Source organism: Panthera pardus, unplaced genomic scaffold (genome assembly GCF_024362965.1).
Source record: "Panthera pardus isolate Hobbes unplaced genomic scaffold, ASM2436296v1 HiC_scaffold_13, whole genome shotgun sequence".
Taxonomy (NCBI): Eukaryota; Metazoa; Chordata; class Mammalia; order Carnivora; family Felidae; genus Panthera; species Panthera pardus.
This window is the reverse complement of record NW_026526688.1, coordinates 105,050,430-105,077,450: the sequence shown is the minus strand read 5'-3', so window position 1 is coordinate 105,077,450 and position 27,021 is coordinate 105,050,430. Positions and strand designations below refer to the sequence as shown.

The 27,021-nt window shown below is 37.7% G+C and overlaps 1 long non-coding RNA gene across 1 annotated transcript in view; it reads right to left on the bottom strand.

The window, feature by feature from the left end:
* Window positions 1-27,021, bottom strand: part of LOC109248620 (uncharacterized) — a 249,515-nt gene that overhangs the window by 179,254 nt on the left and 43,240 nt on the right. The gene's annotated exons all lie outside the window — the stretch shown is intronic.

Genomic DNA, 27,021 nt, shown 5'->3' with positions numbered 1-27,021 from the left:
ACCTTAGTAGAGCCTTTCAACAGCCCCTCTCTCCCTCCCCAAAGAAGTTGGTTTGGAATTTTTTTTTTTTTAATTACTGGAGCTGGATATTTTAGGATTTCTCCTTTCAGTTGTTCCTGACCATGCCCCTGAAGGTAAACAAGGAACAGGAAGGCCAAAGAGATGGTAATATTTTACTTTCTGGTAACCATTTGCAGGACCATATTGCCCCATAATATAATGTACCTCGAAGAAAATGTGAGCGTAACTTAAACATTTATTGTTAAAACCTAGGTTTCAATTAGAAACTGATTTAATTCCCTAACCTCGCTCAAATAATCCATTTTAACTTTCATGAATCATTTTATTGATTTTTTTCTCCACTCCTATTTAACAAAATATTTGATTTCATTTCACAATGAATTGGGTAAAAAGAATCTTAGGAATCCCAGACTGTATTTGTCAAATCTTTATTCAAAATGTTTTCAGGGGCGCCTGGGCAGGTCAGTCTGTTAAGACTCTTGATTGCTGCTCAGGTCATGATCTCATGGTTCATGAAACTGAGCCCTGTGTCGGGCTCTGTGCTGACAGAATGGAGCCTGCTTGGGACTCTCCCTCTCCCTCTCCCTCTCTCTCTCTCTCTCTCTCTCCCTCCCACTGCTTGCTCTCTAACTCTCAAAATAAATAAATAAACAATTTTTAAAAAGATGTTTTTATCCAAGATGCTTTTATGCATTATTTTGGTTTTTTTTACTGATACTTTCCTGGCTCCAAAACCATAGTTAAAAATGGTACTTGTGAAAGAAGTGAAAGATGAAATAGTTCTCTGGAAGAGTTTGATTTACTTATTTAGGGTTCACCAATCACAGATTCTTGATATAATAGGGGACAATTCCAATAGGAGTTGTCCACTTGCTTCTCCACCTTCTGCCACCCGATTGGGCAGGGAAAGCTCATTGTGGGATTCTGGCTGGCCTGCTTAGATCCTGCCGCACTCCCTCACCTATATGGCTCCTCAACCAATTGTTTTCACACTTTGTGGGGGGTCTACTGGCAAACCTAGTTCTCACACATTTGTGTACCTTGAAGAGAGGGAAATAATGAAAGAGAAGATAGTAAAAGGGAAGATTGTTGGAACTCAATTCCAGAGAGGAGAGATGCTTGGGCAGGCTGGCCTCTCCTCCAGCGCCTGTATGACTTAAGAGGAGCTTGAGATTTCCCAAGGCCTACTTACATTTAACAGATTATAAAGCTGACATGTACAAAGTGGACTCACCCACAGAAAATTCCACATCTGGATTTAATCATCTACATTTTAAAATATCTTTCCTACACAATAAACTGGCATTCAGGCAGTTGGACTGTGAATTTAGGGGCCTCCATTTGGGCTTTGTCCTCTATTTTACAGGCAAAGTATGACCTAAACAGACCTGTGCTCTACATATTACTTCCCTCTTCTGTTAATATCTTCCTTTTCTCTCTTCTGTCATTCCTCTTTGCTGCTACCAACATGCAGATGTTTAGGATTTCCAATTCCCAATCCAATCCCTGAAATGCATTTCTTTCTCCCACCTCCACCACAGCACAGTGTGTGTTTGCGGGGAGGAGGGGTGTTTGCAAGGAGAAATTCTCTCCTTCTGCCTGGATTAGGCACTACCTAGCCACAGCACTCTCCTCAGATTCTCATTACCTCTATCAAAGCCAAAGGAAAGGGGGAGGCAACTCCATCTGGTAACAACTACAAAAACCCCACTGCTGATATTTTTTTTTTTTTTCCTGTCTTGCAATCCCTTCAGCAGAAACAAAGGAGCAACAAAAAGGAACTGACAGAAACAAGTATTTGACACCTTGCAGGCATTCCCCACCACAACACTTAGGAGGCCCCAGGAGGTCCCCAAAATACCCCTTGTCAGTTCTGCGACCTCACTGATTTCAGTCCCCAGAGCTCCACTACCCACAGCCTCAAAGCCTAAAACCTAGAAGAGTGAACAGGGGAGTCTGCCTGCTCATATCACAGAAGGAAGGGTGGGCAGTCTTGGGGGGTAGGGGTGGGATACATGTATATCTGCATATCTGTATTTCCTATGCCAACTATGTTTTATGTATATAAACATTTGGTTTTATGGTTGTTTAGGAGATGATTTTACTGCACATATGTGATGGGTTGAAGAGCTCTTGTGTTGTTCTATTTGGAAATACAACCACTATGCATATTATTTTTACAGACTTCCAAAAACCAGTATACAAAATAACTTTTGGGAAAGTTCCATTTGCAATTTGGGTACTGCCTGTATTGGAAAAGCTAGGAGTTTTTGAACTTACGGCATAAAATCAGCATTTACTTGTACAATACCAAGTGCAAGAAATGTGTTAAAAGAACACTGAGCATTGCTCTTTCATATAAAAGGGGGGTGGGGATCAAATATGAAAGCCTGTGTAGGAACTGTTGGAGATTTGAAATTATAAGACATTATCAGGCTGATCTTTTAAAAATATTTTATGTTTAGTAATCTCTACACCCAGCGTGGGGCTTGAACTCACAACCCCAAGATTAAGAGCCGCATGCTCCACTGACTGAGCCAGCCAGGCACCCCAAAATTTTTATTTATTTGTTTATTTTTAAATTTTTTTTTTAACGTTTATTTATTTTTGGGACAGAAAGAGACAGAGCATGAATGGGGGAGGGTCAGAGAGAGGGAGACACGGAATCTGAAACAGGCTCCAGGCTCCGAGCTGTCAGCACAGAGCCCGACGCGGGGCTGGAACTCACGGACTGCGAGATCATGACCTGACCTGAAGTCTGCCGCTCAACCGACTGAGCCACCCAGGTGCCCCTTTATTTATTTATTTAAAAAAAAAATTTTTTTTTAACGTTGTATTTATTTTTGAGACAGAGAGAGACACAGCATGAACGGGGGAGGGGCAGAGAGAGAGGGAGACACAGAATCAGAAGCAGGCTCCAGGCTCTGAGCCGTCAGCCCAGAGCCTGACGCGGGGCTCGAACTCACGGACCGCGAGATCGTGACCTGAGCTGAAGTCGGACGCTTAACCGACTGAGCCACCCAGGCGCCCCTATTTATTTTTTAATGTCTATTTATTTTGAGAGAGAGAGAGAGCCCGAGTGAAGCAGGGGCAGGGAGAGATTAGAATCCCTTCACGCTATCAGTGCAAAGCACAACTCGGGGCTTGATCTCACGAACCTTGAGATCATGAGCTGAACTGAAATCAAGAGTTGTAAGCTTAACCAACTGAGCCATTCAGGCGCCTCTCTAACCTTGGTATAAAATTTATCTAACCTTGGTAATAAAAACCCTATATGGAAACTAATTCTATGGATTCATTTTCAGGACTACTCAAATAATACACACTAGTAGATAAGGAATATATATATATATATATATATATATATATATATATATATCTCAAAAAAATAGTTCCTTCAGCCTTGGAATCAAACTGATGCTCAGTCTGGCTCTAGCTCTAACTGTAGGATCTTAGATGAGTTCCCTTACTTCCCTAAGCCAAACGCTTGACAAAAGGGACAGTAATGGTACTGTAATGATAAATCCCTGTGTGGAATAATTGAGATAATGCACATAAACTGTTGAACACAGTACTCAATAAATGCCAACTATAGTATGGTAGTAGTATATTATCAGTAACTGCCTTTGAATTCTTAACCCCTCAGATTTAGCCACCCCATGAAAACCTATGAACAAAGCAGGAAAATTTATTCAGAGCTCCCGTCCCACCAAGCTTGTGCCTCTTAGTATACCTCAGTAATTCCCCTCTTGGATCAGGGACAATCACGAGCATGCTCTAAGCTCCACTCACCTGAGAGTTTGTCCTCTCAGAGGTCTCTCTACCTCTCAACAAGTTTGGTCCCCAAAAGTCAATGAAACACTAAGTATTTTGGGTTAAAACACTTTTCCGGGGCGCCTGGGTGGCTCTGTCGGTTAGGTGGCCGACTTCGGCTCAGGTCATGATCTCGCGGTCCGTGAGTTCAAGCCCCGTGTTGGGGGCTCTGTGCTGACAGCTCAGAGCCTGGAGCCTGTTTCAGATTCTGTGTCTCCCTCTCTCTGACCCTCCCCTGTTCATGCTCTGTCTCTCTCTGTCTCAAAAATAAATAAACGTTAAAAAAAAAAAATTAAAACACTTTTCCTGAGGAGTTTGCCAAAGTACGAGTGATTTTCAATTCCTCAGTTGCAAGTGGGAATAAACAGATTGGAGGAAAAGCAACACTAGAACTGCTCGTGAGTGATCTGGGAATCACAGAACCCAGTGCTGAAAAAGACTTAGAGCTCCAATTTTCTGTCAAATGCAGAAATCTTTGCCCAAAACCTCCTGATGAGTGGACTTCCAGCTATTTCTTGAAAACTACTGATGGGGAAAATTCTTACTTGGCAGCCAGCATACTCCATCTCTAGAAAGTCCAAATTGTTGGAAAAATCTCTGCTATTGAGTCAGAAACCTACTTTACCTAGCTGTGATTCTGTTTCTGTTCTACTGATTTAGTATTAGACCTGGGTTCAAATCCCTATTAAGTTTTTTGTTTCTTGGCCTCCAGGGGGCACAAAAGACTCTCCCCCACTTCTCTTAAAGGACCTTCAAGATAGAGATTTGCTGAAGGGGCAGATCCAAGAATAGTAATTAGTATACACTACTAGAGTCCTATTATCATTTAAGATGTAAATACGTCTGTATTCACATAAATAATCAATGCCCTATTTTCCTTCCTTATGCTTAGTGATTTTCCTCACTTCATCTTTGGATTCTTAACCATAATGTTGAGATTTGATTATGGGTTGAGGTTGAAAGGGAGAGACCGAAACTGGTTACCTGTTTGGCCTAGCTACTAGGAAAATATTTTGGGGTTTGGGGCCAAACCCCAGCTAATTGTAAAGAGCCTGCATTTGCCTGGATTGTCCTCAATGCAAAAATGTCCTCTGGGGAATGAACTGCCTGAGGCAATGCATGTGGGTAGGGGTGGAGATAGGATAAAGGGATCCTGGCTCCTAGTCATCCATCATTCACTACTAACCTTTCTAAATAGTTTGCTTCTCTGTGATATAGAGAGAACAATTCCACTTAACAAAGTTGTGAGAATTAGAAACTGTTATTAAGTGCTGGACAATGAGCAAATGACTAACATTTGAGTGTGTGAAGACAATTATCAGGACCCTCCGGTTTCTTCTAGCAGCCAAAATGGCAGGCAATAAACAGTCACTGAACAAATGAGACCTTCAGATAAAATGCAAATGAGCTTATAAATTTTTTTATAATATGGTAGCATGGCTACAACAAGAGAGATCACAAACCAGCAGCCAGCAAGATGGATGTGCCATCCCGATATATTTTATTTGGTACAGAATTATTTTTAAATTAATTTTCATGCATTTTAAAAATCAGTCGTTTGGGGTGCCTGGGTGGCTCAGTCGGTTAAGCGTCCGACTTCGGCTCAGGTCATGATCTTCTGGTACGTGAGTTCGAGCCCCACGTCCGGCTCTGTGCTGACAGCTCAGAGCCTGGAGCCTGTTTCAGATTCTGTGTCTCCCTCTCTCTCTGACCTTCACCCGTTCAAGCTCAGTCTCTCTCTGTCTCAAAAATAAATAAACGTGGGGCGCCTGGGTGGCTCAGTCGGTTAAGCGGCCGACTTCGGCTCAGGTCATGATCTCGCGGTCAGTGAGTTCAAGCCCTGCGTGGAGCTCTGTGCTGACAGCTCAGAGCCTGGAGCCTGTTTCAGATTCTGTGTCTCCCTCTCTCTGACCCTCCCCCATTCATGCTCTGTCTCTCTCTGTCTCAAAAATAAATAAACATTAAAAAAAAATTTTTTTAATAAATAAATAAACATTAAAACAAAATGTTTAAAAATCAGTCGTTTATCCATAAAATTATGGATCACCAGCTTCCCTAGTGTATCTGTTAGAATGCTTTTGGCTTCAAGTAAAAGAAACCTCAAATCCAACTGCCATAAAAGAAGGCATTTTAACAGATTTTATGACATCTTACAATAGGAAATACCAATTTCTCCAGGGTTGATGGCTTCAGTGCCTTACTGTGTCCTTGAAGCCCTAGGCTCTTTATCTCTCTGCTTGTTCATCTTCGTGTTGGCTGCATCTTAAACTCTCAACAAATAACAAGATGTTACAACTAGATAGAAAAAGGCTTGTTCTTTCTGTGCCTCTTTTCTTGAAGCAAAGAAATCTTTCCCAAAAGCTTCCTAAGAGATTTCTCCTCACACTCTTTTTATTACTAGATCACATGCCCATTCTTGAGCTGGCAGATAAGATAGACTTACTGTGATTACCCTGGTCGAATTATCTGGAGTGTAATGGGTGCTTGGGAAGAGACTGAGCTATATATACTATACCTTGAAAAATGAAAAGATCTAGCAACATGGCAACCTAAATTCCCACAATTCCCAACAAATATCTATAACTGTCTCCATCCTTAGGCCTCGGGAACAGTCTTCAGTTTGTCATGGCCACGACCTGCCTGGATTTTCTAAGCATTTATGTTTATTCATCTAGTTTATACTTTGTTATTTGGCAGAAATTTCATGCTATAAACTATGATGTTTCACAGGCATTTCAGCTGACAGATTCTGGTGACTAATGAATGGGCAATTGTTCAGTATCTATAGCAAGATAACACATTTTTTGTCCCATAACTTAACAGCTTAAAAACAATAAGCATTTATTATTATCTCACAGTTTCTGAAAATCAGGAATCTGAGATTGGGTAAGCAGGGTGGTTCTGGTTCAAGGTCTCTCATGAAGTTACAGTCAAGATGTGGATGGGACTATAATCATCTGAAGGCTTACTAGCCTAGAGGATTGGCTTCCAAGCTCACTCATGAAATTGTTGGCTGAAGGCCTCAGTTCCTTACATATGAACTTCTCCATAGGGCCACTCACAACATGGCACTGGCTTACCCTAGTGCCAGTGACCCAGGAGAGCAAGAAAATGACCAAGACAGAGGCTGCAAAGACTTTTATGATCTAATCTCAGAAGCGACACATATTCTATCGTTCACGTAGTAAATTAACCCCAGAACAGTGTGGGAGGCAACTACACAAGAGTGTAAATTCTGGGAGGTGGGGTCATTGGGTACCATCTCTAAGGCTGGTTACCATAGTTATATTCTGCAAAATTGCTCTAACAGAAAATTTAAACCGATACTGTATTTGTAGGGTGGCTCTATGTATTTTACAAGTACTAAATATCTTAGGGAGTGCATTGTCGATTAAACAAATGTTTTACATAAAATACAGGGTCAGCTGCAAACAAAAGTGTCTGAATTTCCCCACAATTGCATCTCCCATGCTACTTTATGAGCAGATTCATTCTCGTTCCTCGTCTGGTTGCAAGAAAATAAAAGATTTTATCAATGAGTTCAAGTATCCAGCCTCCTAGTTAAAAGACTCCCAAGTGTATTAGCTACCTGATAAGACTACCTGTGTCAACCAGTCTGGAGTTATTAACATTTTAATGGGACAAAAGAATGCATGGAATGGACAAAGGAATTATGGGATTTCAGATATCCCTGAACTAAGTCCAGGAGAGCAGTAATTTGGATAAGGAAGATGCCTTTTGAAACTGTGTCATTTGTAAGGCTGTCCATATTAGAATACATACAAAGAAACATAAAGCAAAACACAAATAGCCATGGTTTAATTTGATGAGAAGACTATAATCCTTTTCAGTTAAATTGTATTCACTATCTATAAAACAAACAAATCCCAGCTTTTGTAATGCAACAAAGTTTCTTGTTCAAGAAATTAAGCTACATGGGGGTGCCTGGGTGGCTCAGTTGGTTAAGCGTCCGATTTCGGCGCAAGTCATGATCTCACAGTCTGTGAGTTCGAGCCCCGCATCAGGCCCTGTGCTGACAGCTTGGAGCCTGGAGCCTGCTTCTGATTCTGTGTCTCCCTCTTTCTCTGCCCCTCCCCTGCTTATGCTCTGTCTCTCTCACTCTCAAAAATGAATAAATGTTAAAAAAAAATTTTTTTTAAAGAAATTAAGCTACACGCATTTCTGTTGTTTTCTATACACCCTCATCTGAACAAAAAACTCAAGGCATCAATAGGCCTATATTTATGCATAATGCTGCTATAACAACTAGAAACAAAATTTGCTGGTAGAGCTGAAACTGAAATCAGAAAGAATTTTTTTCCCTCTCCTTTCATAAAACAGTTATATTGTGAAGGACATATGCCTTCATTTTTGTACTGAAAGATAGATACAGTTTTGAAACAGAGACTCATTGGCAGTATTTATAGCTAAGTTATGTAATAAAACCAACTCAGGGCATTAAAAATATGACGTTACTCCAGACTTGTCTTTATTTTTAGAAGGCTTAGAAACTTCTACCCAGTGTAGAAAGGCTCTACATATGAATCAATGTTCTTTGCTATCAAATGGTCATTAGAAAGATGAAATGTGGCCCGTCAGTCAACACGCAAAACAATACTTGGCACGTAGCATCACTTATGTTGGAGCTCACAGCTGAGTCTAAGCAGAGACAACTTTATGAAGATCTAAGATCCTAAAATAAGAAATATTAACTAGGAAGGTTTTGTTCAGTGATAGAATGGCTGTTAATGCAATGCGTATGTCTTGTGGAATGCCTGTCTTCAGAAATATTTTAAGTAAATTATTTCAAAAAATCAAAAATAACTTTGAATGATGTTAACCTTTGGAACATAACTAGCTCAACAGGGCATATAATGATTAAAGCAGAAGGAAGAAACCTTCCAGAAACAGACCTTTTGAAGCGAAGAGTTTAAAATGTTTAAACATTGAAAACCAACAAAAAAACCTGCACAATAACATCAGTTTTAAGAAGATAAACAATGCCATGATTTCCAGTTTTTATCGTAATATGTAATAGTTTTTGAAAGCTATGATTTTGTACCTTATAGTTTTCTATAGTCTTTTTATTCTCAAAAGGTGTTTGACAAAGATTCAGAAAGAGAGCACAAAGAGTAAAAAATACCTTTAATGTACACTCATTTAGTAACATCCGATCAATCACTTAAAGATATATTGACTGCTTCATAATGAAGGATAATTCTTCTCCAGTGGTTGGATGAATTTGTGTTGGTTGTAAGTAGGACCTTGAGTGAGGTATTAGATATTATTCATTTCTGGATCTTCACTATCTAGTACAAGCTTCTCAATAAATATTTTCCACTGACTACCTCCAGTCTCTTACCTAGTTCTCTTAGTGGTCAATGGCTTACCTTTGTGATATGGCTGTTTGGAGTTAAATATATGAAACACAGTGGAATGCAGAGGGTTTTGTGGTTTTTCCCCCCACAAATTTGATGATTTTTATAAGAAATGTTAATAAAAACAAAGAAAATTTACTTTGTTTAGACTATTTTATTTTGCTACAAATATGCATTTTCCTGTTACATTTTAACTCCCTCACAAGATGAAAATGGAACAATAATTCTAGAGGGATTATAACCTATACAATTTAAAATTGTCTGGAGGGGCACCTGGGTGGCTCAGTCAGTTCAGCATTGGACTCTTGAATTTTGCTCAGGTCATCATCTCACATTTATGAGATAAGGTCCCACATCAGGCTCTGCGCTGGCAGTGCAGGGCCTGCTTGGGATTCTCTCTCCCCCTCTCTGTGCCCCTCCCCCACTCTTTCTCTCGCTCAAAACAAATAAATAACCATTAAAAAAATAAAATAAAATTGTCTGGAGATGCATTTGGGGCAACTTCAACACTTTTTTAAAAAGTGCTTTTTGTGAGGAGAATAAGTCATACAAATGGAAAATCATCAGGGAACTTATACAATCACAATGCATTTCTCTCTTATGAATGTAGAGAATTCTGAGATTTCACTATTTTTATTTTTGTTTTTATTATTCTTTTTAATATTTACTTATTCTTGAGGGAGAGAGACAGAGTGCAAGCAAGGGAGAGGCAGAGAGAGGGAGACACAGAATCCGAAACAAGCTCCAGGCTCCGAGCTGTCAGCACAGAGCCCAACATGGGGCTTGAACTCATGAGCCATGAGATCATGACCTGAACCAAAGTCAGATGCCTAACCAACTGAGCCACCCAGGCACCTCAAGATTTCACTGTATTTATATAGCTTCACTATAGCCCACTGTAGCTCGTGAAGCTGCGAGATTGTAAACAGTCTTACAAATAATTTTGAATGAAAAGTAAATTATTATGTTTAAATCAGCAAAAATGAACACATGCTATGTTCAAGAAAAACAAATAAATCGATCCAAGATTTTTGGAAGTTATAAAGTTGAAAAAAGATGTTATTAACAACATTGCTATATTTAAAAAAGAAAGAAATGGCATTAATAATGGAAAACCTCTCATTCTACCTCTCAAAGGAAAACCCTCATTCTCTACACTTGATTATTCATAAACCTAGGTAACTTTAAAGGGGTTGAGAATTTTTATGGTTGCTTGCTTTTTATTTGCCAGTAATGGAGCCATGACTTTTCTCTTTTTGTTTACCTCCTTATCTACCATGATGTGCTCTAAACTGAACAATGTTGCAAATGCCAAATCAAACTTTAGATAACCTAACACAGGAGCAAACTATAAGAAAGAGTTATAAATAATAAACCTGATATGTAAATATCAGATTTTAAAATACATCTTTATTTTTTCTGATTTGTCAGCTAGTTGAACTCTAGCTCATTTTCAAAGCTTACTTTAGCAGCGTAAAACATTTTTTTTATTAAAAAAAATATTTTTTACATTTATTTACTGTCGAGAGACAGAGTGAGACAAAGCACAAGCGGGGGAGGGACAGGGAAAGAAGGAGACACAGAATCTGAAGCAGGCTTCAGGCTCCGAGCAAGCATTCAGCACAGAGCCCGACGCGGGGCTAGAACCCATGAACCGTGATATCATGGCCTGAGCCTAAGTCGGTCACTTAACCAACTGAGCCACTCAGGCACCCCAGCAGCATAAAAGTTATAACAGGGGAACAGTCAAAGTACTATCTTGACAATTTAGGCAATAATAAGGGTTGATATTTATTGAACACATTCTGTTCAAGTTCCTGCACTAACCACATTATCAATCATTTATTTTATATATATTAATGCTTTCCATATTCTGTAATATAGCTGTTATTATCCTACTGAAAAAAGAAAAGAAAAGAAAATGGAGGCATAGAGGGTTTCATCACCTTGCCCAAATCTACACAGGCACTAAGTGACAAGCATGAGACGCCTCGGCAGGCCTGTAACCACTACATTATAGAACAGAAAATAAGTTTTATTTTTAAGTGACTTCTCCTAATTGTTATCTTCAACTATAAATTTCAGTACATACATTCAATTCACCATTTCGCAAAGGCAAAGATCCTGGTAGACCTCACTAACCTACGAAGCTGTAAAGCTGACAGCTACAATCAGGCTCTAGTGACTGCAGCTATGCAGCCATACAACTCAGAAAAGCAGATCTGAGGGACTTGAATTCTTTGGGCCTAGTGACTGAGTTTATCAGGCAGGTTTCCACACTTGAGCACCAGCTGAATATATATACGGTATATGGCCTGTTGAAAAGAGGGACCACTACCTGCCACTGAGCTGAACACCTGACCTGGTTATGATTTTTATCACATAGTTCCAATGGCTAGTTCTAATGGCAGAAGTTGGCACTTATCAACGCAGCCTCTGGCCTCAGGATAGCTTGGGTTCAATTCATCTCAGCAGCCTGATATCAATTTGATCATTTGGGCAAGTTACATAACCTCTCTAAGTGTCCTAAAATTATTATGAGAATTAAGTGGGATAATTTTTGTACAGCACTTACTTGGGACCTGGCTTTTTTGTTTGTTTGTTTGTTTGAGGGGGGATCAAAACAGTATTAATTAAAGAGAAATTGAGGAGGGTTTAGTTCATAAATTATTATTATTGAAAATAATAAATGGCTATTTGAAAACTGCTGGCCACTAACAGAAACACTTTCAAAGAAATTGTGTATTTATTATGCCATATTATGCAATGCAGTTATTAAGGGTTAAGCTGTTCACCCTGATTCTGCTTCTTACTACTCAAGTGGCATCAGGCAAGTTGCTTACTTGTAACTTTTAGCTCGGTTTACTCATGTATAAAATGAGGATAATTCTAATACCTATCTCAGAGATGATCATTGTTTGATGATTAAATAAACTAACACAATAACAACATGGTACCTGGCATATAGTAAGTTCTGTATAAATGATGGCTATTGGCATTATTTACTATTATTATTATTATTAAAAAAACAAGTACAGAATAAGAAATCTCAAGTTCTGGTGAGGGTAGATGAATATTGGCTTTTCTTTACCACTTTTAACTGAATATGGCCACTCACTAGGTCACTAGGCTGTCTTTTAAGAAAGGGGCAGGAGATGTTCTGGATGTGGTTTATGAAACCACAAGTTCACTAACAAACTTGGCCTGCTTAGGAGCTGGGTAAACACTAGGTTCTCTGGCCTCAACTCATTGATATGCTCATTAAGAGCAAGCATAACAATTTTCTGCCAAAGGAAAATATTGATCCATTAACATAAATGTTACCTGAAAGAGCTCCAATCTATCTGTGCTTACTTTCTTGTTAAGAAAGGAAAAACAAAGATTGCTTGTTTCTGAACATTTTAAGATACTCACTCTAGGCTTCTGCATGAATTACTGGGTATTAACACCAAAGGAATTAAACTCCCTTTGCTCAACCCTGGATGGATAACGCTTTCAATGCTTCCTTGCAGGGTATAGTTAGCTGCAAACTATTTTATTCCCCCCCCCCCCCTTCCTGGGCCTCCTTCATCACAAACACTCTTTGAAAAGTATCTCTATCCTAGTTTCTACTAGTTAACTTTATCAATGGAAGAAGGGAGTGTTACAATTAATGTGACCATTGATAAGCTGAATTACTAATTATTTCCTAACATTAGTAATTAAAATTGTTCTTTGTATTGTCACCATTCCATCTAAATAAGGGGATACTATGCTGTCTGGTGGACAGCACATAGATTGATGACCAATGGTCATTATGTCCAATTCTATGCAGCCATGTGACAGCTCAGATCTTTGCTAGCTCCTCTCTGAGTTACAACCGTGGTAACAACATCACCTCAGAGTGATATTTTGCAGAGACATGAAAAGTGCTGTGTGGACTATTTCATTGGCACTCTACAGATGGTATGTCTTATGCTCCACTTTTTTTCACCTTTGTAAATTTTGGGGTTTCTTTTTTAATGTTTAATTATTTTTGAGAGAGAGACAGAGCATGAGTAGGGGAGAGGCAAAGAGAGAAGGAGACACAGAATCTGAAGTAGGCTCCAGGCTCTGAGCTCCAGCCCCCTGACGCAGGGCTCAAACCCAAGGACCGTGAGATCATGACCTGAGACGAAGTCTGATGCTTAACCAACTAAGCCACCCAGGCACCCCCATTTTTTCCCCTTTGTATAAGCTCAATGTTTGCTCAATATTATTAGAAGTCTCATGGTTTTTTCCCTACCAAATCACGTGTCAAGAAACATTTTCATAAACAGTTCAGGAAAAGTCGTTTGAAGCCCCTTGAGAACACACTAACTTAAAAACAAACAAACAAAACCAAAAAACAAAAACAAAAACAAAAACAAAAACCCCTCACCCAGTGTGTTTTTGGAGTTCTGAAGTTTAGTAAATACTATGTACTTAACTAAAATCTTAGCTTTTTTGGGAAAGAAATGAACTTTGTCTTTTAGATTGGTAGACAAAAGAATTAAAATTTTTTTAATGCTTATTTATTTATTTTGAGAGAGAGCATGAGCAGGAGAGGGGCAGAGAGAGAGGGAGAGAGAGAATCCCAAGCAGGCACCACACTGTCAGTGCAGAGCCTGACACAGGGTTCAAGCTCACGAACCTGAGAACTGAGCTAAGACCAGATCAAGTCTGACATTTAACCGACAGAGCCACCCAGATACCCCTGGACAAAGGAATTTAGACCAAATTAAAATGTTACAAAGCCTTTGAAACATAAAACAAAATAAAGTATTTGTAAGTGGTAAGTTCTATGAAGAAAAAAGAAAAGTTTAAAGGGACAGATAGTGACTTGGCGGGGGGGGGGGTGGGGTAGGTTTGATGATGAGTGTTTTAGGTAAGGAATGGAAAGACCTATCTGTGGAGGTGATATTTGATTGAAGTCTAAGACAGGAAGAGCTGGCCTTGTGAAGACCCATGCAAGGGCATTCTTAGAAGAGGGAGCAGCAAGTGTAAGAGGCCTAAAATAGCAATGAACTTGATGAATTTAGTCCTCTAAGGACTAAATTATGCATTGGTACTTTTTTTGCTTCCCACACAGGAATTTTACATTTTTAAAAAATTTATTAAAAATATAAAACAAGCCATTGAATTTTATATTAGGTAGTGTGTGTGTGTATGTTTGTGTATATATATGTGTGTGTGTGTGTGTGTGTGTGTGTGTATACACACAATGAATATTGTATACATGAATACAATGAATATATACATATGTATATATATGTATACATATGTGTGTGTGTGTATATATATATATATATATATACACACACACACACAATGAAGAAATCAGTGGTCATCATCTCCATTTCCCTCTGGATTTCAAGTACTAACTGTGGCAAGTACAACATCATAGTTGGGGTGGATCACTGGGATTCCTAACCTACTGGCAAGAGAAGCAGTGAGGGTTTTGTTTTTTTTTTTCTGGGGCACAAATCTCTAAATCGAACTTTACTGACATTGGATGTCACCCAGGTTTTAGCTCTTATTTTCACTGTTATATGGGCTCTATACCCCAGCTACCCTCTTTTCTCCATATCAGCATAGAATAATGCTAGTTTAAGGGACTTTGGCCTTTTCTGATTCTTCCCCGGGCCACAGCTGTCCTCTACTTTAATTTTCCCTTTAAATTCTTTGTGATTAAAAGAAACTGTTTCTGTGTGGCCTACCATGACGACTTTGTCTTAGACATTTTGTCCTTTGTTTACTTTCTTTGGCTATGCTGTGTTTTTACTGTTGCTGTTTTTGTTGATTTTGTCCTTCAAATTCATCAAGTTCATTGCTATTTCAGGCCTCTTACACTTGATGCTCCCTCTTCTAAGAAGGCCCTTGCATGGGTCTTCACAGGGTCAACTCTTCATATCTTAGACCTCAATCAAATATCACCTCCACAGATAGGTCTCTCCATTCCTTACCTAAAACACCCATCATCAAACCTCCCCCCAAGTCACTCTCTGTCCCTTTAGACTTTTCTATTTTCTTCATAGTACTTACCACTATCTGAAATAATGCTTGCCTTTTACTATGTTTAATATCTGACTCCACACTCTGGATGGTAAGCTCCATTAGGGCAGGGATCTTGTCACTTTTGCTTTTACAGAATCTCTGTTGTTTGGTACAAGGGCCATAGATATTTCACAAATGTTTCTCAAAGGAATAAATGAATGAATGAATCAATAACTGTCTTCTACCTCTTCTCTATCTTAATCTTACCAATTAGTCAAAGTCCATTTTTCCCCCTATAAATATCCTTCCAGAGGATTCTAGCACACAATGTTGATTGAAACAGTGGCTATCATTTAAAAAACAATTTTGTTAATGTTTATTTATTTTTGACAGAGAGAGACAGAGCATGAGTGGGGGAGGGGTAGAGAGAGAGAGAGAGACAGTATCTGAAACAGGTTCCAAGCTGTCAGCACAGAGCCTGATGTGGGGCTTGAACTCATGGACAACAAGATCATGACCTGAGCTGAAGTCAGATGCTCAACCGACTGAGCCACCCAGGCACCCCTCTCATTTTTAAGAGTACTAGATTACCTGTTAGAAATCCTCACCACTCTGCCGCAAGTTTTAGTTGCTGGTCAACTCTGACCCAAATGACCCCCTTGGTTTAGGTTGGAACCAATCAGTTATGATCCCCATCAGTTCTCAGAGACTATTCAGCAAGTATGTAATCCTTCAAGGCATTTTGCCCCACAATGTAGCTCAGAACTCTCAAGAGTGCCACCAGCCTATTCTAGACAAGTGACTCTGAAGAACAAGAGCAGTATAATTAATCTCTAACTTTGTTTGTTTTTTAAGTAATCTGTACACCCAACGGGAGGCTTGAACTCACAACCCTGAGATCAAGAGTCACATGCTTTACCAACTGAGGCAGCCAGACTCCCCTAATCTCTAACTTTTCAACCAGCCTGCTCAAGACAGTGAGGAACACCATCCAGGCCCATTCTAGTCTTGGCTATCAACAGGCACCAAACCAAGTATGTAAAATAGGTAAATTAAAAAAAAAAAAAAAAAAACCTCTATACTTCTTGCTTTTCCACATTCTTCACTTTGGGTACCCTCTGGATCCCAGGCTTGCTTTCTTAGGTCTGGTGCTTTCCTGCTATTTAGAAGGTAGCTTCAGTACAACCATTAGGCTATAAGCTTTCCTCTCGGGCGATTCCCTAAGCACTTTTTGATGAACAATATCAAACGCTTAGTGTTTGCAAGTGGTTAATTTGATAAATTCCTTTGTGCTAGACTAAAAGAACCCTCAGGGCCTCTTCTCCATTTCCAACAGTCTTAATTGTAGCTTTTTAAGATAACCATCCACTTTGGTGTGTCACCCAAAGGAATGAGAAAAGAGGTTAAAATTCTAGACCAGGTAAGAGGTGAAGGCGAAAAACAGGTTGAGACAGCTACTTCTGATGAGTAGCTTGTTGAGTAGCTCAAATTCTTCTGGGTATATAGCCAACAACTTTCACAGATTTCCAGAACTTCAAAAAGAATCGACTTGAACATGTTCTTTGGGGGAAAAAATGAAGTTATCCACTTAATGCTTTTGATTTTTATGGTGATTTCTAAACATCTTTACTCCCAATTGTTCTCTCCTAATTTCTTCAGCATTTTTCCCCCTGAATGCTTTTGTTGTCTCTTCCCACGCCCATTTCAGTGATATTTTTTCTACGCAGATTACTCAGCCAGAAATTGTTCTCCCTCTGCACCGTCTGTATTTTCTCCTTTCACATAAATGACCTTCATTTATAAAAATCCCTCTTTTGAAATCTGTTACTTGTATATTGGACACACCAGCTCTGAAATTTTCCCCTCAGGAATGAAATAAAGAGAAATACAGGAAGAATAAAGATGAAAGAAGCATTGGATCTGTTTCTCATCTTCCTCTATGGAGCTAAGGGAAAGGCAGAAATAGAAACCAGGCCCTCCCACTCTATGAAAAACCTACTAACCTTTCCTCATCCCTCTTGATGGACTGGAACCTTAATTATCTGTCTCAAGTCATTAGACTATTAAAGAAATAATTTGCCTTTTATTTATGCTCTACTCTATTAATATTAACATTACTGATACTGATCGTAATAAAGAAAAAATAATGAAATCACCTATATTCTTTGCCATTTACTTTCTTTAATCTGGTCATCATTTTTTGCTGTCATAAAAACAGGGTAGTATAAAATATCAACAACATTAAAATAAGAAAACTATTGCCTCTTTTAGTTAGGCATGCAATGAATATTTTCACATATTAATAAAACTGTTTACTACAACATAACTTTTCACATAAACTTAAAATGAAATTTATAAGTTCAGCTTTTTTTGACTGAGACAAAACCACTTTGAGATTTAAATTATAAAATATGTGTGGTGTGATTGTGAGATGTTATCTCAACTTTTCTAGAAAGCATGAAAAATGCAGCTCATTTTTACCACAGTGACATTACAATTACTTGGTCTGCTGAAATTACAATCAAGAAGAGCCTTTTGTCTCTGTCTATAAACAGCTCTGTAGGACAGCAGTGTATTTCTTCAAGCTATTGAGGATGGGCTTGTTACTAAAGAGATTTAGGTTGCTATCCAGTGAGGCTTAGTTAGTGTGATAATGAGGGCACAAGGGAATTTTCAAAAACCAGTTGGTTTTAAATAGACAGTGGGAATTTAGCTGGGAAGAGGCACAGACTGCAAACATCAAAAGACAAGAGGTGTGTTTTAATAGCACAGTGGCCAAAGGTAGTAGTAAGTGAATAATGAACACTAATGTGAACGAATTCAATGCAGAGTGCCAAAACAGTACTCAAATTTCTCCATTTAATTAAGGTGTCAAATACAAAGATAAGAAATCACTTGTTTTTTTAGAAAAATACTGACTATAAATACATTAATAAATAAATTTTAGTGGAGAAATCATATAAGCACTATTCTGGCCAACAGCACTATTTATTTATTTATTTATTTATTTAATTTTTTATTAAAAAAATTTTTTTTTATTTTACAGAGAGAACAGGAAAGCAGGGAGAGGGGTGGAGGGAGGGAGAGAGAGAATCTTAAGCAGGCTCCATGCTCAGCATGGAGCCTGATGCAGGGCTGGATCCCATGACCCCTGGGATCATGACCTGAGCTGAAACCAAGAGTGGGAAGTTCAACCAACTGAGGCACCCAGGAACCCCCTAAAGATTTTATTTTTAAGTAATCTTTACACCCAAGGTGGGGCTCGAACTTACAACCCCAAGATCAAGCAAGAGTCGCATGCTCTACTGACTGCACCAGCCAGGTGCCCCTAATAAGCACTATTTTGACTAACAATCTTAAAAGTCTGCTTTACGTGTTGTGCTATTTAAATAATAAGTCCTGATCACTTGATTAATTCCTGGTAATGATAAATATATATTATCTTATTTAATCAACTCCATAACCCTTTCAAGACAGACATTTTGTATGAGATACTGAAGTTTGGTGAGATTAAATAATGTACTTAGACCTTAAGAGGTGAAACTGGGACACAAAGCCAGGCCTTATTAGATGCTGAAGCACTTGCACTTCACCGCTGCCCTGTGTTGCCCTGCCCCATATGTGGGTAGCTTGCAGGCAGCTTATAGGCAGTAAGAAGGGCACAGGATTTCTTCTTTTGAACAGATATGTTCAGGGGCGGCTGAGTGGCTCAGTAGGTTAAGTGGCCGACTTTGGCTCAGGTCAAGATCTCATGGCTCGTGAGTTCAAGGCTTGTGTGGAGCTCTGTGCTGACAGCTCAGAGCCTGGGGTCTGCTTTGGATTCTGTGTGTCCTTCTTTCTCTGCCCCTCCCCTGCTCTTGCTCTATCTCTCTCTCAAAACAAAAAAAAAATAATAAAAATGTGAAAAAACAAAACAAAACAGATATGTACAGTACTTTGTGAGCTCACCAGTAAAAAACTAACCAAAGCAAAGTATAAAGCATTAAAGTTAAAAAAAAAAAACAAAAACAAAAACAAAACCTAAACAAAGCCAATGGATTTCAGAGTCTGAGCTTCGTCTGGTTTCTCTGGTGATTAAACATAGTTGCACTTGTGAGCCTCATGGAAAAATGGAGACATGCATGGGAGAAGGTATGCAAAACATGATAATCCTTAGATGGTTGTGCTTATAAAATATAGCCATCTCTTTCAGACAGCAACATTAGCTGTAACTTATACATTCTTTTTAAAATATATCACTAAGTCCATTTAAAGTTCCAAGATGTATTACTCAGCACAGAAATAGAGTAGCAGTTGTTATAACCAAATTAAGGGCTCCCTTCAGATGTCTTTTATTGACATTATGTTGGTACACAGGAATGTTAAAAAGCCTTTACATAAAGTGGTGCATTCTCAACCTAGAGGATTTGGTGAGAAATAACTGATGTTTCAGTTTCAGTTATTCAATTCCAATGAATGTCTCACGCAAGTGGTTTTCTAGTTAATGAATATATTTATACATACTTTAGTTCTTGCTTAATGCGGTGTTTGTACTCTATTCTAGAATTTATTACAGTCCTGCAATTATTTGCTTCTCTATCATTCCCTCACTAAACTGTAAGCCATAGTGGTGCAAGAGCTGTGTGTGTGATCCCTCTTTGTGCAGCCATGGTCTTGGCAATGCCTACTAACTAGTAGACACTTAAATTCTTATTTTTTGGAATATGTACATAGAATAGTTTCTCAACCTCAGCTTTGTTGGCATTTTGTACATTGTAGGTACATAGCAGCATCCCTGACATTTACTCACTTAATGCCAATAGTTCCTATCCACTCAACCCAAAATATCTCCAGACACTGCCAAATGTTCCCTGGGGGAAAAACCACCTCCACTTGAGAACCATTGACATAAAAGGATGCAAACACAGAGAGATCAAAACACAAATAAAGTCTATAGGATCAATAGTGATGTCCCTCTTTAAAAAGAAAAATAATAAAGTCTATAGGATCAATAGTGATGTCCCCTCTTTAAAAAACAAAACAGGGGGCACCTGGGTGGCTCAGTGGGTTAAGGGTCTGACTCTTGGTTTCGGCTCAGGTCATGATCTCACAGTTCGTGAGATGTGAGGATCGAGCCTCACATCTGGCTCTGAGCTAAAAGCACAAAGCCTGCATGGAGCCTGCTTGGGATTCTCTCCTCCCCTCTCTTTACCCCTCCCTGCTCGTGCTCTCTCACTCAAAACTAAATAAATAAACATTAAAAAAATTTTTTAAACAAAACAGGGGCACCTGGGTGGCTCATTTGGTTAAGCATCTGACTCTTGGTTTCAGCTCAGGTACTGATCTCATGGTTCCTGAATTCAAGCCCCACGTTGGGCTCTATGCTGACAGTACAGAGCCTGCTTGGGATCCTCTGTCCCCCTCTCTCTGCCCCTCCCCTGCTCTCTCTCAAAAAAAAAAAAAAACAAACTTAAAAAACACAAAAACAAAAACAAAAAACCCAAAGTACAAAAAATATATAGTAAAAGTAAAACTCTCCCTCCCTTGTCTCCTAAGCAGCTTCATGTATATTATTCTAGACCTGAGATATTCAACACAGTTGCCACTAGCTATACATGTGGCTATTGTGCACTTGAGATGTAGTCTGTTCTGAGATGTGCTAAGTATAAAATACACAATGAATTTTGAAGACTTAAATGAAATAAAGAGACTTAAATGAAATAAAATATATCATTAATAATTGCTTTACATTTACATGTAAGAATGATAGTTTTTGATAATATTTTGGATATTTGGATAAAATAAAATATACAATTAAAATTGATTTCACCTTTAAAAAATCATTTTACTATGGCTACTAAAAAATTTAAAATTACATACGTGACTTACATTGTATTACTATTATAAAGCACCCTTTTCGAGAAATTTTCTTTGGGGTTCTAAACACACAAATATGTGCATTTAATGTTGTTAAACTTAATATTTTTATATACATTTATATGTATGTTTTATTTTATACTTAGCATAAACATAGCATATGGTACTTAGTAGATACTTAATAGATGTTTGTTGATCAAGTCAGTAAACAATTGAATGATTACATGTATACATACATAAATATGTGCATACCTATTCATACACATGTATAGCGTTTTTTTTTTACATAGGACTTTCACATACTTCATTTTGATTCCTATAACCTTGAATATAAATATTTTATTATCACCCTCACTATCACCATCTTGTGTGTAAACTGGGTATAATAACAATATTGTTGTGAAGATTATATGTGTATTTATATAAGTACTCAGTTTTTTTTGTTTTTTTTTGTTTTTTAAGTAGATTCCACATCCAATATGGGGCTCAAACTCATGCATGAGCCTGAGATCTAGAGTTGCATGTTCTATCAACTGAGCCAGCCAGGTGCCTGTAAGTACCACCTTACAAAAACTATGTATCATCATCCTTCTCTTCTTTGTTTATTGCTTTTTTTTTTTTTAAGTTTATTCATTTTGAGAAAGGGAGAAAGCAGGGTGGGGGAAGAGAGCAAGGGAGAGAGAGAGAATCCCAAGTAGGTTCTGCATTGTTAGCACAGAGCCCTACACCAGGCTAGAACCCACGAACTGTGAGATCATGACCTGAGACAAAATCAAGAGTTGGTCACTTAGCCGACTGAGCCACCCAGGCGCCCCTCATTACTGTATTTCTGTTAACTACTTTTTTCAAATGATGACACCATGCTGTCACCCTCATCCTTGTACTCTCATCTTGGACTTTCTAGCTTTCAGAACTGTGAGTAATAAATTTCTGCTGTTCAGTCTACGGTATTTCATTACAGCAGCCCGAATGAACTAAAACACATGTTCTTATTCTTACAGTTTTCAAAACATACATAGGGAACTTTCAATTGTCCTTGGGAGACAGATAACGATATAGATAATGAAAACATTAAGGTCCACTGATTTACACAAAAGCTTGAATCCCCTCACTCATTTAAGATTTTATTAAATCTTTTAAGAAATAGCAAAATGATGGACAATGTGATCCTCTGCTTTACTATCCCCAAACCACTCTTGGCAGATGTGCTAATGATTAGTGAAATGGCTGAACAGTCAGCAAAAGTAAGGCAGAGTAGAAACAAAATGCTTGTATAATTCCCAAACAGGATAATCAGCCACGAAATAATTAAGGTTTGACTATGTAATAGATGTAAATTATGTCTAACAAATCCCTTCTGCTCAGCCCTTTCATTATAACATGCAAAATGGATTGTATAGGGCAAGTCTTCCCACAAATGGTTCACAGTAGAGGATGTGCTGGGGTTTCAATGGGGACTCTATATGAATTAAATGACCTAACTACAGAGAAGAGAAAAAAGATAATTTGAAATGTGTGAAATGATTGGCCAGTACTGAAATCTCTAATACCTCTTCAGAGATTGCCTTTATGTTAATATCATTCTTATAAGGAAATGATAACAAATCAAATAGATTAATTACATCCACAGAAGGCATTTTACAATCACACAAGTGTCCTTAAATGGCAACTTAAATGAAATAAATCAAGGCTTTTTACCTCAGAGAGTCACAACCCACGGTTTTCTTAATGAGCAGAACTGCTATTGGGTCTTTACAGCTAGTCTTCCCACTTTGAATCTCTAAAGACATGAATGTGTATTGTTAGGCCAGTAACAATTTCCTAATACATTTCCTAATTTTTTTACTTAAAATATATCTAAAATATGTTCACTTGTGTGTGTGTGTGTGTGTGTGTGTGTGTATTGCGTGTATATCTCAAAAGAGGTGTGACAGTCCAGAGATAGGTCAGGAAGTTGAGAAAATAAAGTTATCCTTTAAGATCCATATCCTCTAATGAATAACAGTTGTTTACATTCAAGATCCCAAAAGTTTATGAGAAGAAATCAACATTGACCTTTTGATGTTACTCTCTCTATATATCTGGATCCATGTCTTTTTTGTTTAAATGCAATTACCAATTTAGATAAAATTTATTTTGTAAATATCATAGGGTCTGAAAGCATTTTCTTTTCTCCTTAAGCTATTATGTAATTTATGATTTTAGCTGTAATTTTAATGTGAGACCTCTTGATTTAAAGTGTTATATACTTTTGGAATGTAACCAATTACATCCAAACTGAGCAGCAGCAGGATTATTGACAACATTCAGCACAATGAGGCTGATTTATAGATTTAGACATTTGGTTTACTTCTAATTGAATATAGCAGTTTTAAATTTACCAAATTATTTACCTTTGAAAATATTTTCCTTTTACTCTACTAGATCTAGTTCTATTCATTTTTTTAGTATTGGTCATTGCTACATTATCTTTCCTTTCCCTTAAGGTGATGCATTAAAAATTAAGCAAACATTTAATAAGAGTCAACCACACAACTTGCTTAGGGTAGGAAAAAGTCCATATGATTGAGTTCTGGAAACTTCATTATAAAGTGGAAATCTTGTAAAGGAATCTGCATGTTCAAATTTGGAGGTATAATATTACAAGTGAATTAAAGAGTTTGTCATTTTAAAAAGTATAGAAAAATGTATTATGAATATCTAGCAATTAAAAACATCCTGGGGTACCGGGGTGGCTCAGTCGGTTAAGCTTCCGACTTCAGCTCAGGTCATGATCTCACAGTTCATGAGGTCGGGGTCCCACGTCAGGCTCTGTGCTGACAGCTCAGAGCCTGGAATCTGCTTTAGATTCTATGTCTCCATCTCTCTCTTCCCGTACCCCACTCACACTCTGTCTCTCTCTCAAAAATAAATAAACATTAAAAAGAATAAAAACATCCCAAACCAGGGGTGCCTGGATGGCTCAGTCAGTTGGACATCTGACTCAATCTCAGCTCAGGTCTTGATCTCAGGGTCATGGGTTCGACCCTGTGTTGGGCTCCACATCAGGCATAAAGCTTACTCAAAAAAAAAAAAAAAAAAAAAAAAAAAAATCTAAAACCAGTAAAATTGGGCTCTAAATTTATGAAATTATAGATTTGATGCTAGAGGAACTTTGTTAACCTATCTAATTTAATCCCCTCATTTTACAAATGAAGAAACTGAAGTGCAAATAAGTGATTTTTTGCAAAGCTATACAATTACATTGTAGTGAAGATGGGACTAGAAACCAAGACACCAGACTCCCAGTTTGATGCTCATTTTAGTGCCACTTACTGACTCCCTGGTATCAGTAGTGTATATTTATATACCAAAAATCCATTAGGCTCAAAAGTAAATGTAATAATAAGTAAATAGATGCTGATATGTTATATTATAAAGATAGCACTTCTAAAAACATAATTATTTATGTAGTCAAACAAAATATATTAAGAAAGTATATAATAACTTTAGTAATGGCTATCTTAAAATTAACTACTTTATGCATTTCTCAACTCTCAATAATCTTTCAGGAGCAAGATAAACTTTTCAGTCAATCATTCCTTTTCAAAAGACTAGACTTTGCAATATCTTAGAGGAATCAATAATATGTATTGAGCATCTATTATTGGGCCAGAGACTATTCTAGGCAGTGGTTAGACAAGGCAAAGAGGGTTCTTGCTCTTATGGAGCTTGTATTCTAATAAGTGTGTATGCATGTGTGTGTGTGTGTGTGTGTGTGTGTGTGTGTGTGTAAGCAAGCATGTGTATATTGGGGGGAGAGTCAAACAAACAAAAAATAAGTATCACAGAATGCATTTCACAGAGGGCTGTGAAGAATAAAGAATGCATAACAGAGAATAGCAATAGGCTACTTAGATTGAGTGGTCAATAAGGTTTCCAGAGAAATTAAGACCTAAAAACAAGAAAGGGCTAGTCAGGAAATACTGGGTAAAGAGTATCCTAACCAAAAGGAAAAGCTAGAGCAAAGGATTTAAACTTGGGATAAGGTTGATCCACTCAAGAAACAGTGAAAGAAGTAAATTCTAAAGATTAAATAAAATAGAGAATAGGAAAACAATAGAGAAAATCAGCAAAACCAAAAGTTGGTTCTTTGAAAAGAACAAAATTGACAATGTGAGTCTTCTTTCTTCTTTCCCATTGTCAATCTAGTTAAAGATTAAGACTCACATACTAAAATCAGAAATAAAAATGGGAACATTACAACCAAGTCTGCAGAAATAAGAATTCTGAGAGTACTATAAACAATTGTATGCCAACAAATTGGATAACCTATACAAAAAAAAAAACACAAAAAACAACATAATAACATAAAACCTACAAAGACTGAAACACAAAGAAATAGAAAATCTGAATAGACCCACAATAATTAAGGAGATTGAATTAGTAATCAAAAACATCCTGACAAAGAAAAGCCCTGGACCTAATGGCTTCACTGGAGAATTCTACAAAGTATTTAAAGAAGAGGGGCACCTGGGTGGCTCAGTCGGTTAAGCATCCGACTTCGGCTGAGGTCATGATATCACAGTCAGTGAGTTCAAGCCCCACATCAGGCTCTGTGCTGACAGCTCAGAGCATTGAGCCTGCTTCAGATTCTGTGTCTCCCTCTCTCTCTGCCCCTTCCCTGCTTGCACTCTGTCTCTCTCTCAAAAATAAAATAAAAACCTTAAAAAAAATTTTTTTAATGAAGAAATAACATCCAATCTTTTTCAAACTTCAAGACAATTGAAGTAGAGGAAATACTTCCTAACTCCTTCCATGAGGCCAGAATGGCCCTGATACTAAAGTCAAAGATCTTATAAGAAAAAACTACATACCAATATCCCTTAGGAAAATTGATGCAAAAATCCTCAACAAAATATAAGCAAACATAATTCAGCAGCATATGAAAAGGATTACACACCATGACCAAGTGGGACTTATTCCTAGAATGCAAGGCTGATTCAACATATGGAAATTGATCAATGTAATATACCACATTAACAAAACGAAGGAAAAACACCACATGATCATCTCAATTGATGCGGAAAAAGCATTGACAAAATTCAATACTCTTTCATGATAAAAACACCCAACAAACTAGAAATAGTAGGAGACTACCTCAGCATAAAAGCCATATATTAAAAACCCATAGTTATTATCATACTCAGTGGTAAAAGACTGAAAGCTTTTCCTCTAAGAGCAGGAATAAAACAAGGATGCCCACTTTTACCACTTGTATTCAACATAGTACTGGAAGTTCTAGGTAGAGCAATTAGGCAAGAAAAAGAAATAAATTCATTCAAACTGGAAAGAAATAAAATTATGTTTGTAGATGACATGATCTTATATGTAGATAACCCTACAGATTCCACACAAAACCTGTTAGAACTAATAAACAAATTCAACAAAATGTAGGATACAAAATCAACATGTAAAAATCAGTTGCATTTCTATTAAAAATGAAGAATTGAAAAAGAAATTGAGAAAACAATTTCATTTACAATAATATAAAAAGGAATATTTAAGAGGCACCTGGCTGGCTCAATTGGTGGAGCATGCAATTCTTGATCTCGGGGTTGTTGAGTTTGAGCCCTATATTGGGTGTAGAGATTATTTAAAAATAAAATCTTAAAAAAAAAAAAAGAATACTTAAAAGTTAACCATGGAGGTGAAAGACTTGTATAGTGAAAACTACAAAACTGCTGAAAGAAATTAAAGATAGAAATGGAAAGATATCCCATTTTCATGGATTGGAGGACTTAATATTGTTAAGATGTTGATATCACCCAAACTGATATATAGCTTCAATGCAATCTCTATCAAAATCCCAAGGACATTCTTTGCAGAAATAGAAAAAGCCATCCTAAAACTCAGATGGAATCTCAAGGGACCCCAGATAGTCAAAACAATTTTGATAAATAAGAACAAGTTGGAAGAC